This window comes from Sphaerodactylus townsendi, linkage group LG05 (genome assembly GCF_021028975.2).
Source record: "Sphaerodactylus townsendi isolate TG3544 linkage group LG05, MPM_Stown_v2.3, whole genome shotgun sequence".
In the NCBI taxonomy this organism is placed as follows: Eukaryota; Metazoa; Chordata; class Lepidosauria; order Squamata; family Sphaerodactylidae; genus Sphaerodactylus; species Sphaerodactylus townsendi.
The window spans coordinates 7,467,336-7,478,089 of record NC_059429.1 but is presented as its reverse complement, the minus strand read 5'-3'; positions in this window follow the sequence as shown (position 1 = coordinate 7,478,089).

Here is a 10,754-nt window from a genome sequence, read left to right as displayed (position 1 = left end):
GGGGGTGGGGGGGGGGGGGGGTGGGGGGGGGGGGGGGTGGGGGGGGGGGGGGGTGGGGGGGGGGGGGGGTGGGGGGGGGGGGGGGTGGGGGGGGGGGGGGGTGGGGGGGGGGGGGGGTGGGGGGGGGGGGGGGTGGGGGGGGGGGGGGGTGGGGGGGGGGGGGGGTGGGGGGGGGGGGGGGTGGGGGGGGGGGGGGGTGGGGGGGGGGGGGGGTGGGGGGGGGGGGGGGTGGGGGGGGGGGGGGGTGGGGGGGGGGGGGGGTGGGGGGGGGGGGGGGTGGGGGGGGGGGGGGGTGGGGGGGGGGGGGGGTGGGGGGGGGGGGGGGTGGGGGGGGGGGGGGGTGGGGGGGGGGGGGGGTGGGGGGGGGGGGGGGTGGGGGGGGGGGGGGGTGGGGGGGGGGGGGGGTGGGGGGGGGGGGGGGTGGGGGGGGGGGGGGGTGGGGGGGGGGGGGGGTGGGGGGGGGGGGGGGTGGGGGGGGGGGGGGGTGGGGGGGGGGGGGGGTGGGGGGGGGGGGGGGTGGGGGGGGGGGGGGGTGGGGGGGGGGGGGGGTGGGGGGGGGGGGGGGTGGGGGGGGGGGGGGGTGGGGGGGGGGGGGGGTGGGGGGGGGGGGGGGTGGGGGGGGGGGGGGGTGGGGGGGGGGGGGGGTGGGGGGGGGGGGGGGTGGGGGGGGGGGGGGGTGGGGGGGGGGGGGGGTGGGGGGGGGGGGGGGTGGGGGGGGGGGGGGGTGGGGGGGGGGGGGGGTGGGGGGGGGGGGGGGTGGGGGGGGGGGGGGGTGGGGGGGGGGGGGGGTGGGGGGGGGGGGGGGTGGGGGGGGGGGGGGGTGGGGGGGGGGGGGGGTGGGGGGGGGGGGGGGTGGGGGGGGGGGGGGGTGGGGGGGGGGGGGGGTGGGGGGGGGGGGGGGTGGGGGGGGGGGGGGGTGGGGGGGGGGGGGGGTGGGGGGGGGGGGGGGTGGGGGGGGGGGGGGGTGGGGGGGGGGGGGGGTGGGGGGGGGGGGGGGTGGGGGGGGGGGGGGGTGGGGGGGGGGGGGGGTGGGGGGGGGGGGGGGTGGGGGGGGGGGGGGGTGGGGGGGGGGGGGGGTGGGGGGGGGGGGGGGTGGGGGGGGGGGGGGGTGGGGGGGGGGGGGGGTGGGGGGGGGGGGGGGTGGGGGGGGGGGGGGGTGGGGGGGGGGGGGGGTGGGGGGGGGGGGGGGTGGGGGGGGGGGGGGGTGGGGGGGGGGGGGGGTGGGGGGGGGGGGGGGTGGGGGGGGGGGGGGGTGGGGGGGGGGGGGGGTGGGGGGGGGGGGGGGTGGGGGGGGGGGGGGGTGGGGGGGGGGGGGGGTGGGGGGGGGGGGGGGTGGGGGGGGGGGGGGGTGGGGGGGGGGGGGGGTGGGGGGGGGGGGGGGTGGGGGGGGGGGGGGGTGGGGGGGGGGGGGGGTGGGGGGGGGGGGGGGTGGGGGGGGGGGGGGGTGGGGGGGGGGGGGGGTGGGGGGGGGGGGGGGTGGGGGGGGGGGGGGGTGGGGGGGGGGGGGGGTGGGGGGGGGGGGGGGTGGGGGGGGGGGGGGGTGGGGGGGGGGGGGGGTGGGGGGGGGGGGGGGTGGGGGGGGGGGGGGGTGGGGGGGGGGGGGGGTGGGGGGGGGGGGGGGTGGGGGGGGGGGGGGGTGGGGGGGGGGGGGGGTGGGGGGGGGGGGGGGTGGGGGGGGGGGGGGGTGGGGGGGGGGGGGGGTGGGGGGGGGGGGGGGTGGGGGGGGGGGGGGGTGGGGGGGGGGGGGGGTGGGGGGGGGGGGGGGTGGGGGGGGGGGGGGGTGGGGGGGGGGGGGGGTGGGGGGGGGGGGGGGTGGGGGGGGGGGGGGGTGGGGGGGGGGGGGGGTGGGGGGGGGGGGGGGTGGGGGGGGGGGGGGGTGGGGGGGGGGGGGGGTGGGGGGGGGGGGGGGTGGGGGGGGGGGGGGGTGGGGGGGGGGGGGGGTGGGGGGGGGGGGGGGTGGGGGGGGGGGGGGGTGGGGGGGGGGGGGGGTGGGGGGGGGGGGGGGTGGGGGGGGGGGGGGGTGGGGGGGGGGGGGGGTGGGGGGGGGGGGGGGTGGGGGGGGGGGGGGGTGGGGGGGGGGGGGGGTGGGGGGGGGGGGGGGTGGGGGGGGGGGGGGGTGGGGGGGGGGGGGGGTGGGGGGGGGGGGGGGTGGGGGGGGGGGGGGGTGGGGGGGGGGGGGGGTGGGGGGGGGGGGGGGTGGGGGGGGGGGGGGGTGGGGGGGGGGGGGGGTGGGGGGGGGGGGGGGTGGGGGGGGGGGGGGGTGGGGGGGGGGGGGGGTGGGGGGGGGGGGGGGTGGGGGGGGGGGGGGGTGGGGGGGGGGGGGGGTGGGGGGGGGGGGGGGTGGGGGGGGGGGGGGGTGGGGGGGGGGGGGGGTGGGGGGGGGGGGGGGTGGGGGGGGGGGGGGGTGGGGGGGGGGGGGGGTGGGGGGGGGGGGGGGTGGGGGGGGGGGGGGGTGGGGGGGGGGGGGGGTGGGGGGGGGGGGGGGTGGGGGGGGGGGGGGGTGGGGGGGGGGGGGGGTGGGGGGGGGGGGGGGTGGGGGGGGGGGGGGGTGGGGGGGGGGGGGGGTGGGGGGGGGGGGGGGTGGGGGGGGGGGGGGGTGGGGGGGGGGGGGGGTGGGGGGGGGGGGGGGTGGGGGGGGGGGGGGGTGGGGGGGGGGGGGGGTGGGGGGGGGGGGGGGTGGGGGGGGGGGGGGGTGGGGGGGGGGGGGGGTGGGGGGGGGGGGGGGTGGGGGGGGGGGGGGGTGGGGGGGGGGGGGGGTGGGGGGGGGGGGGGGTGGGGGGGGGGGGGGGTGGGGGGGGGGGGGGGTGGGGGGGGGGGGGGGTGGGGGGGGGGGGGGGTGGGGGGGGGGGGGGGTGGGGGGGGGGGGGGGTGGGGGGGGGGGGGGGTGGGGGGGGGGGGGGGTGGGGGGGGGGGGGGGTGGGGGGGGGGGGGGGTGGGGGGGGGGGGGGGTGGGGGGGGGGGGGGGTGGGGGGGGGGGGGGGTGGGGGGGGGGGGGGGTGGGGGGGGGGGGGGGTGGGGGGGGGGGGGGGTGGGGGGGGGGGGGGGTGGGGGGGGGGGGGGGTGGGGGGGGGGGGGGGTGGGGGGGGGGGGGGGTGGGGGGGGGGGGGGGTGGGGGGGGGGGGGGGTGGGGGGGGGGGGGGGTGGGGGGGGGGGGGGGTGGGGGGGGGGGGGGGTGGGGGGGGGGGGGGGTGGGGGGGGGGGGGGGTGGGGGGGGGGGGGGGTGGGGGGGGGGGGGGGTGGGGGGGGGGGGGGGTGGGGGGGGGGGGGGGTGGGGGGGGGGGGGGGTGGGGGGGGGGGGGGGTGGGGGGGGGGGGGGGTGGGGGGGGGGGGGGGTGGGGGGGGGGGGGGGTGGGGGGGGGGGGGGGTGGGGGGGGGGGGGGGTGGGGGGGGGGGGGGGTGGGGGGGGGGGGGGGTGGGGGGGGGGGGGGGTGGGGGGGGGGGGGGGTGGGGGGGGGGGGGGGTGGGGGGGGGGGGGGGTGGGGGGGGGGGGGGGTGGGGGGGGGGGGGGGTGGGGGGGGGGGGGGGTGGGGGGGGGGGGGGGTGGGGGGGGGGGGGGGTGGGGGGGGGGGGGGGTGGGGGGGGGGGGGGGTGGGGGGGGGGGGGGGTGGGGGGGGGGGGGGGTGGGGGGGGGGGGGGGTGGGGGGGGGGGGGGGTGGGGGGGGGGGGGGGTGGGGGGGGGGGGGGGTGGGGGGGGGGGGGGGTGGGGGGGGGGGGGGGTGGGGGGGGGGGGGGGTGGGGGGGGGGGGGGGTGGGGGGGGGGGGGGGTGGGGGGGGGGGGGGGTGGGGGGGGGGGGGGGTGGGGGGGGGGGGGGGTGGGGGGGGGGGGGGGTGGGGGGGGGGGGGGGTGGGGGGGGGGGGGGGTGGGGGGGGGGGGGGGTGGGGGGGGGGGGGGGTGGGGGGGGGGGGGGGTGGGGGGGGGGGGGGGTGGGGGGGGGGGGGGGTGGGGGGGGGGGGGGGTGGGGGGGGGGGGGGGTGGGGGGGGGGGGGGGTGGGGGGGGGGGGGGGTGGGGGGGGGGGGGGGTGGGGGGGGGGGGGGGTGGGGGGGGGGGGGGGTGGGGGGGGGGGGGGGTGGGGGGGGGGGGGGGTGGGGGGGGGGGGGGGTGGGGGGGGGGGGGGGTGGGGGGGGGGGGGGGTGGGGGGGGGGGGGGGTGGGGGGGGGGGGGGGTGGGGGGGGGGGGGGGTGGGGGGGGGGGGGGGTGGGGGGGGGGGGGGGTGGGGGGGGGGGGGGGTGGGGGGGGGGGGGGGTGGGGGGGGGGGGGGGTGGGGGGGGGGGGGGGTGGGGGGGGGGGGGGGTGGGGGGGGGGGGGGGTGGGGGGGGGGGGGGGTGGGGGGGGGGGGGGGTGGGGGGGGGGGGGGGTGGGGGGGGGGGGGGGTGGGGGGGGGGGGGGGTGGGGGGGGGGGGGGGTGGGGGGGGGGGGGGGTGGGGGGGGGGGGGGGTGGGGGGGGGGGGGGGTGGGGGGGGGGGGGGGTGGGGGGGGGGGGGGGTGGGGGGGGGGGGGGGTGGGGGGGGGGGGGGGTGGGGGGGGGGGGGGGTGGGGGGGGGGGGGGGTGGGGGGGGGGGGGGGTGGGGGGGGGGGGGGGTGGGGGGGGGGGGGGGTGGGGGGGGGGGGGGGTGGGGGGGGGGGGGGGTGGGGGGGGGGGGGGGTGGGGGGGGGGGGGGGTGGGGGGGGGGGGGGGTGGGGGGGGGGGGGGGTGGGGGGGGGGGGGGGTGGGGGGGGGGGGGGGTGGGGGGGGGGGGGGGTGGGGGGGGGGGGGGGTGGGGGGGGGGGGGGGTGGGGGGGGGGGGGGGTGGGGGGGGGGGGGGGTGGGGGGGGGGGGGGGTGGGGGGGGGGGGGGGTGGGGGGGGGGGGGGGTGGGGGGGGGGGGGGGTGGGGGGGGGGGGGGGTGGGGGGGGGGGGGGGTGGGGGGGGGGGGGGGTGGGGGGGGGGGGGGGTGGGGGGGGGGGGGGGTGGGGGGGGGGGGGGGTGGGGGGGGGGGGGGGTGGGGGGGGGGGGGGGTGGGGGGGGGGGGGGGTGGGGGGGGGGGGGGGTGGGGGGGGGGGGGGGTGGGGGGGGGGGGGGGTGGGGGGGGGGGGGGGTGGGGGGGGGGGGGGGTGGGGGGGGGGGGGGGTGGGGGGGGGGGGGGGTGGGGGGGGGGGGGGGTGGGGGGGGGGGGGGGTGGGGGGGGGGGGGGGTGGGGGGGGGGGGGGGTGGGGGGGGGGGGGGGTGGGGGGGGGGGGGGGTGGGGGGGGGGGGGGGTGGGGGGGGGGGGGGGTGGGGGGGGGGGGGGGTGGGGGGGGGGGGGGGTGGGGGGGGGGGGGGGTGGGGGGGGGGGGGGGTGGGGGGGGGGGGGGGTGGGGGGGGGGGGGGGTGGGGGGGGGGGGGGGTGGGGGGGGGGGGGGGTGGGGGGGGGGGGGGGTGGGGGGGGGGGGGGGTGGGGGGGGGGGGGGGTGGGGGGGGGGGGGGGTGGGGGGGGGGGGGGGTGGGGGGGGGGGGGGGTGGGGGGGGGGGGGGGTGGGGGGGGGGGGGGGTGGGGGGGGGGGGGGGTGGGGGGGGGGGGGGGTGGGGGGGGGGGGGGGTGGGGGGGGGGGGGGGTGGGGGGGGGGGGGGGTGGGGGGGGGGGGGGGTGGGGGGGGGGGGGGGTGGGGGGGGGGGGGGGTGGGGGGGGGGGGGGGTGGGGGGGGGGGGGGGTGGGGGGGGGGGGGGGTGGGGGGGGGGGGGGGTGGGGGGGGGGGGGGGTGGGGGGGGGGGGGGGTGGGGGGGGGGGGGGGTGGGGGGGGGGGGGGGTGGGGGGGGGGGGGGGTGGGGGGGGGGGGGGGTGGGGGGGGGGGGGGGTGGGGGGGGGGGGGGGTGGGGGGGGGGGGGGGTGGGGGGGGGGGGGGGTGGGGGGGGGGGGGGGTGGGGGGGGGGGGGGGTGGGGGGGGGGGGGGGTGGGGGGGGGGGGGGGTGGGGGGGGGGGGGGGTGGGGGGGGGGGGGGGTGGGGGGGGGGGGGGGTGGGGGGGGGGGGGGGTGGGGGGGGGGGGGGGTGGGGGGGGGGGGGGGTGGGGGGGGGGGGGGGTGGGGGGGGGGGGGGGTGGGGGGGGGGGGGGGTGGGGGGGGGGGGGGGTGGGGGGGGGGGGGGGTGGGGGGGGGGGGGGGTGGGGGGGGGGGGGGGTGGGGGGGGGGGGGGGTGGGGGGGGGGGGGGGTGGGGGGGGGGGGGGGTGGGGGGGGGGGGGGGTGGGGGGGGGGGGGGGTGGGGGGGGGGGGGGGTGGGGGGGGGGGGGGGTGGGGGGGGGGGGGGGTGGGGGGGGGGGGGGGTGGGGGGGGGGGGGGGTGGGGGGGGGGGGGGGTGGGGGGGGGGGGGGGTGGGGGGGGGGGGGGGTGGGGGGGGGGGGGGGTGGGGGGGGGGGGGGGTGGGGGGGGGGGGGGGTGGGGGGGGGGGGGGGTGGGGGGGGGGGGGGGTGGGGGGGGGGGGGGGTGGGGGGGGGGGGGGGTGGGGGGGGGGGGGGGTGGGGGGGGGGGGGGGTGGGGGGGGGGGGGGGTGGGGGGGGGGGGGGGTGGGGGGGGGGGGGGGTGGGGGGGGGGGGGGGTGGGGGGGGGGGGGGGTGGGGGGGGGGGGGGGTGGGGGGGGGGGGGGGTGGGGGGGGGGGGGGGTGGGGGGGGGGGGGGGTGGGGGGGGGGGGGGGTGGGGGGGGGGGGGGGTGGGGGGGGGGGGGGGTGGGGGGGGGGGGGGGTGGGGGGGGGGGGGGGTGGGGGGGGGGGGGGGTGGGGGGGGGGGGGGGTGGGGGGGGGGGGGGGTGGGGGGGGGGGGGGGTGGGGGGGGGGGGGGGTGGGGGGGGGGGGGGGTGGGGGGGGGGGGGGGTGGGGGGGGGGGGGGGTGGGGGGGGGGGGGGGTGGGGGGGGGGGGGGGTGGGGGGGGGGGGGGGTGGGGGGGGGGGGGGGTGGGGGGGGGGGGGGGTGGGGGGGGGGGGGGGTGGGGGGGGGGGGGGGTGGGGGGGGGGGGGGGTGGGGGGGGGGGGGGGTGGGGGGGGGGGGGGGTGGGGGGGGGGGGGGGTGGGGGGGGGGGGGGGTGGGGGGGGGGGGGGGTGGGGGGGGGGGGGGGTGGGGGGGGGGGGGGGTGGGGGGGGGGGGGGGTGGGGGGGGGGGGGGGTGGGGGGGGGGGGGGGTGGGGGGGGGGGGGGGTGGGGGGGGGGGGGGGTGGGGGGGGGGGGGGGTGGGGGGGGGGGGGGGTGGGGGGGGGGGGGGGTGGGGGGGGGGGGGGGTGGGGGGGGGGGGGGGTGGGGGGGGGGGGGGGTGGGGGGGGGGGGGGGTGGGGGGGGGGGGGGGTGGGGGGGGGGGGGGGTGGGGGGGGGGGGGGGTGGGGGGGGGGGGGGGTGGGGGGGGGGGGGGGTGGGGGGGGGGGGGGGTGGGGGGGGGGGGGGGTGGGGGGGGGGGGGGGTGGGGGGGGGGGGGGGTGGGGGGGGGGGGGGGTGGGGGGGGGGGGGGGTGGGGGGGGGGGGGGGTGGGGGGGGGGGGGGGTGGGGGGGGGGGGGGGTGGGGGGGGGGGGGGGTGGGGGGGGGGGGGGGTGGGGGGGGGGGGGGGTGGGGGGGGGGGGGGGTGGGGGGGGGGGGGGGTGGGGGGGGGGGGGGGTGGGGGGGGGGGGGGGTGGGGGGGGGGGGGGGTGGGGGGGGGGGGGGGTGGGGGGGGGGGGGGGTGGGGGGGGGGGGGGGTGGGGGGGGGGGGGGGTGGGGGGGGGGGGGGGTGGGGGGGGGGGGGGGTGGGGGGGGGGGGGGGTGGGGGGGGGGGGGGGTGGGGGGGGGGGGGGGTGGGGGGGGGGGGGGGTGGGGGGGGGGGGGGGTGGGGGGGGGGGGGGGTGGGGGGGGGGGGGGGTGGGGGGGGGGGGGGGTGGGGGGGGGGGGGGGTGGGGGGGGGGGGGGGTGGGGGGGGGGGGGGGTGGGGGGGGGGGGGGGTGGGGGGGGGGGGGGGTGGGGGGGGGGGGGGGTGGGGGGGGGGGGGGGTGGGGGGGGGGGGGGGTGGGGGGGGGGGGGGGTGGGGGGGGGGGGGGGTGGGGGGGGGGGGGGGTGGGGGGGGGGGGGGGTGGGGGGGGGGGGGGGTGGGGGGGGGGGGGGGTGGGGGGGGGGGGGGGTGGGGGGGGGGGGGGGTGGGGGGGGGGGGGGGTGGGGGGGGGGGGGGGTGGGGGGGGGGGGGGGTGGGGGGGGGGGGGGGTGGGGGGGGGGGGGGGTGGGGGGGGGGGGGGGTGGGGGGGGGGGGGGGTGGGGGGGGGGGGGGGTGGGGGGGGGGGGGGGTGGGGGGGGGGGGGGGTGGGGGGGGGGGGGGGTGGGGGGGGGGGGGGGTGGGGGGGGGGGGGGGTGGGGGGGGGGGGGGGTGGGGGGGGGGGGGGGTGGGGGGGGGGGGGGGTGGGGGGGGGGGGGGGTGGGGGGGGGGGGGGGTGGGGGGGGGGGGGGGTGGGGGGGGGGGGGGGTGGGGGGGGGGGGGGGTGGGGGGGGGGGGGGGTGGGGGGGGGGGGGGGTGGGGGGGGGGGGGGGTGGGGGGGGGGGGGGGTGGGGGGGGGGGGGGGTGGGGGGGGGGGGGGGTGGGGGGGGGGGGGGGTGGGGGGGGGGGGGGGTGGGGGGGGGGGGGGGTGGGGGGGGGGGGGGGTGGGGGGGGGGGGGGGTGGGGGGGGGGGGGGGTGGGGGGGGGGGGGGGTGGGGGGGGGGGGGGGTGGGGGGGGGGGGGGGTGGGGGGGGGGGGGGGTGGGGGGGGGGGGGGGTGGGGGGGGGGGGGGGTGGGGGGGGGGGGGGGTGGGGGGGGGGGGGGGTGGGGGGGGGGGGGGGTGGGGGGGGGGGGGGGTGGGGGGGGGGGGGGGTGGGGGGGGGGGGGGGTGGGGGGGGGGGGGGGTGGGGGGGGGGGGGGGTGGGGGGGGGGGGGGGTGGGGGGGGGGGGGGGTGGGGGGGGGGGGGGGTGGGGGGGGGGGGGGGTGGGGGGGGGGGGGGGTGGGGGGGGGGGGGGGTGGGGGGGGGGGGGGGTGGGGGGGGGGGGGGGTGGGGGGGGGGGGGGGTGGGGGGGGGGGGGGGTGGGGGGGGGGGGGGGTGGGGGGGGGGGGGGGTGGGGGGGGGGGGGGGTGGGGGGGGGGGGGGGTGGGGGGGGGGGGGGGTGGGGGGGGGGGGGGGTGGGGGGGGGGGGGGGTGGGGGGGGGGGGGGGTGGGGGGGGGGGGGGGTGGGGGGGGGGGGGGGTGGGGGGGGGGGGGGGTGGGGGGGGGGGGGGGTGGGGGGGGGGGGGGGTGGGGGGGGGGGGGGGTGGGGGGGGGGGGGGGTGGGGGGGGGGGGGGGTGGGGGGGGGGGGGGGTGGGGGGGGGGGGGGGTGGGGGGGGGGGGGGGTGGGGGGGGGGGGGGGTGGGGGGGGGGGGGGGTGGGGGGGGGGGGGGGTGGGGGGGGGGGGGGGTGGGGGGGGGGGGGGGTGGGGGGGGGGGGGGGTGGGGGGGGGGGGGGGTGGGGGGGGGGGGGGGTGGGGGGGGGGGGGGGTGGGGGGGGGGGGGGGTGGGGGGGGGGGGGGGTGGGGGGGGGGGGGGGTGGGGGGGGGGGGGGGTGGGGGGGGGGGGGGGTGGGGGGGGGGGGGGGTGGGGGGGGGGGGGGGTGGGGGGGGGGGGGGGTGGGGGGGGGGGGGGGTGGGGGGGGGGGGGGGTGGGGGGGGGGGGGGGTGGGGGGGGGGGGGGGTGGGGGGGGGGGGGGGTGGGGGGGGGGGGGGGTGGGGGGGGGGGGGGGTGGGGGGGGGGGGGGGTGGGGGGGGGGGGGGGTGGGGGGGGGGGGGGGTGGGGGGGGGGGGGGGTGGGGGGGGGGGGGGGTGGGGGGGGGGGGGGGTGGGGGGGGGGGGGGGTGGGGGGGGGGGGGGGTGGGGGGGGGGGGGGGTGGGGGGGGGGGGGGGTGGGGGGGGGGGGGGGTGGGGGGGGGGGGGGGTGGGGGGGGGGGGGGGTGGGGGGGGGGGGGGGTGGGGGGGGGGGGGGGTGGGGGGGGGGGGGGGTGGGGGGGGGGGGGGGTGGGGGGGGGGGGGGGTGGGGGGGGGGGGGGGTGGGGGGGGGGGGGGGTGGGGGGGGGGGGGGGTGGGGGGGGGGGGGGGTGGGGGGGGGGGGGGGTGGGGGGGGGGGGGGGTGGGGGGGGGGGGGGGTGGGGGGGGGGGGGGGTGGGGGGGGGGGGGGGTGGGGGGGGGGGGGGGTGGGGGGGGGGGGGGGTGGGGGGGGGGGGGGGTGGGGGGGGGGGGGGGTGGGGGGGGGGGGGGGTGGGGGGGGGGGGGGGTGGGGGGGGGGGGGGGTGGGGGGGGGGGGGGGTGGGGGGGGGGGGGGGTGGGGGGGGGGGGGGGTGGGGGGGGGGGGGGGTGGGGGGGGGGGGGGGTGGGGGGGGGGGGGGGTGGGGGGGGGGGGGGGTGGGGGGGGGGGGGGGTGGGGGGGGGGGGGGGTGGGGGGGGGGGGGGGTGGGGGGGGGGGGGGGTGGGGGGGGGGGGGGGTGGGGGGGGGGGGGGGTGGGGGGGGGGGGGGGTGGGGGGGGGGGGGGGTGGGGGGGGGGGGGGGTGGGGGGGGGGGGGGGTGGGGGGGGGGGGGGGTGGGGGGGGGGGGGGGTGGGGGGGGGGGGGGGTGGGGGGGGGGGGGGGTGGGGGGGGGGGGGGGTGGGGGGGGGGGGGGGTGGGGGGGGGGGGGGGTGGGGGGGGGGGGGGGTGGGGGGGGGGGGGGGTGGGGGGGGGGGGGGGTGGGGGGGGGGGGGGGTGGGGGGGGGGGGGGGTGGGGGGGGGGGGGGGTGGGGGGGGGGGGGGGTGGGGGGGGGGGG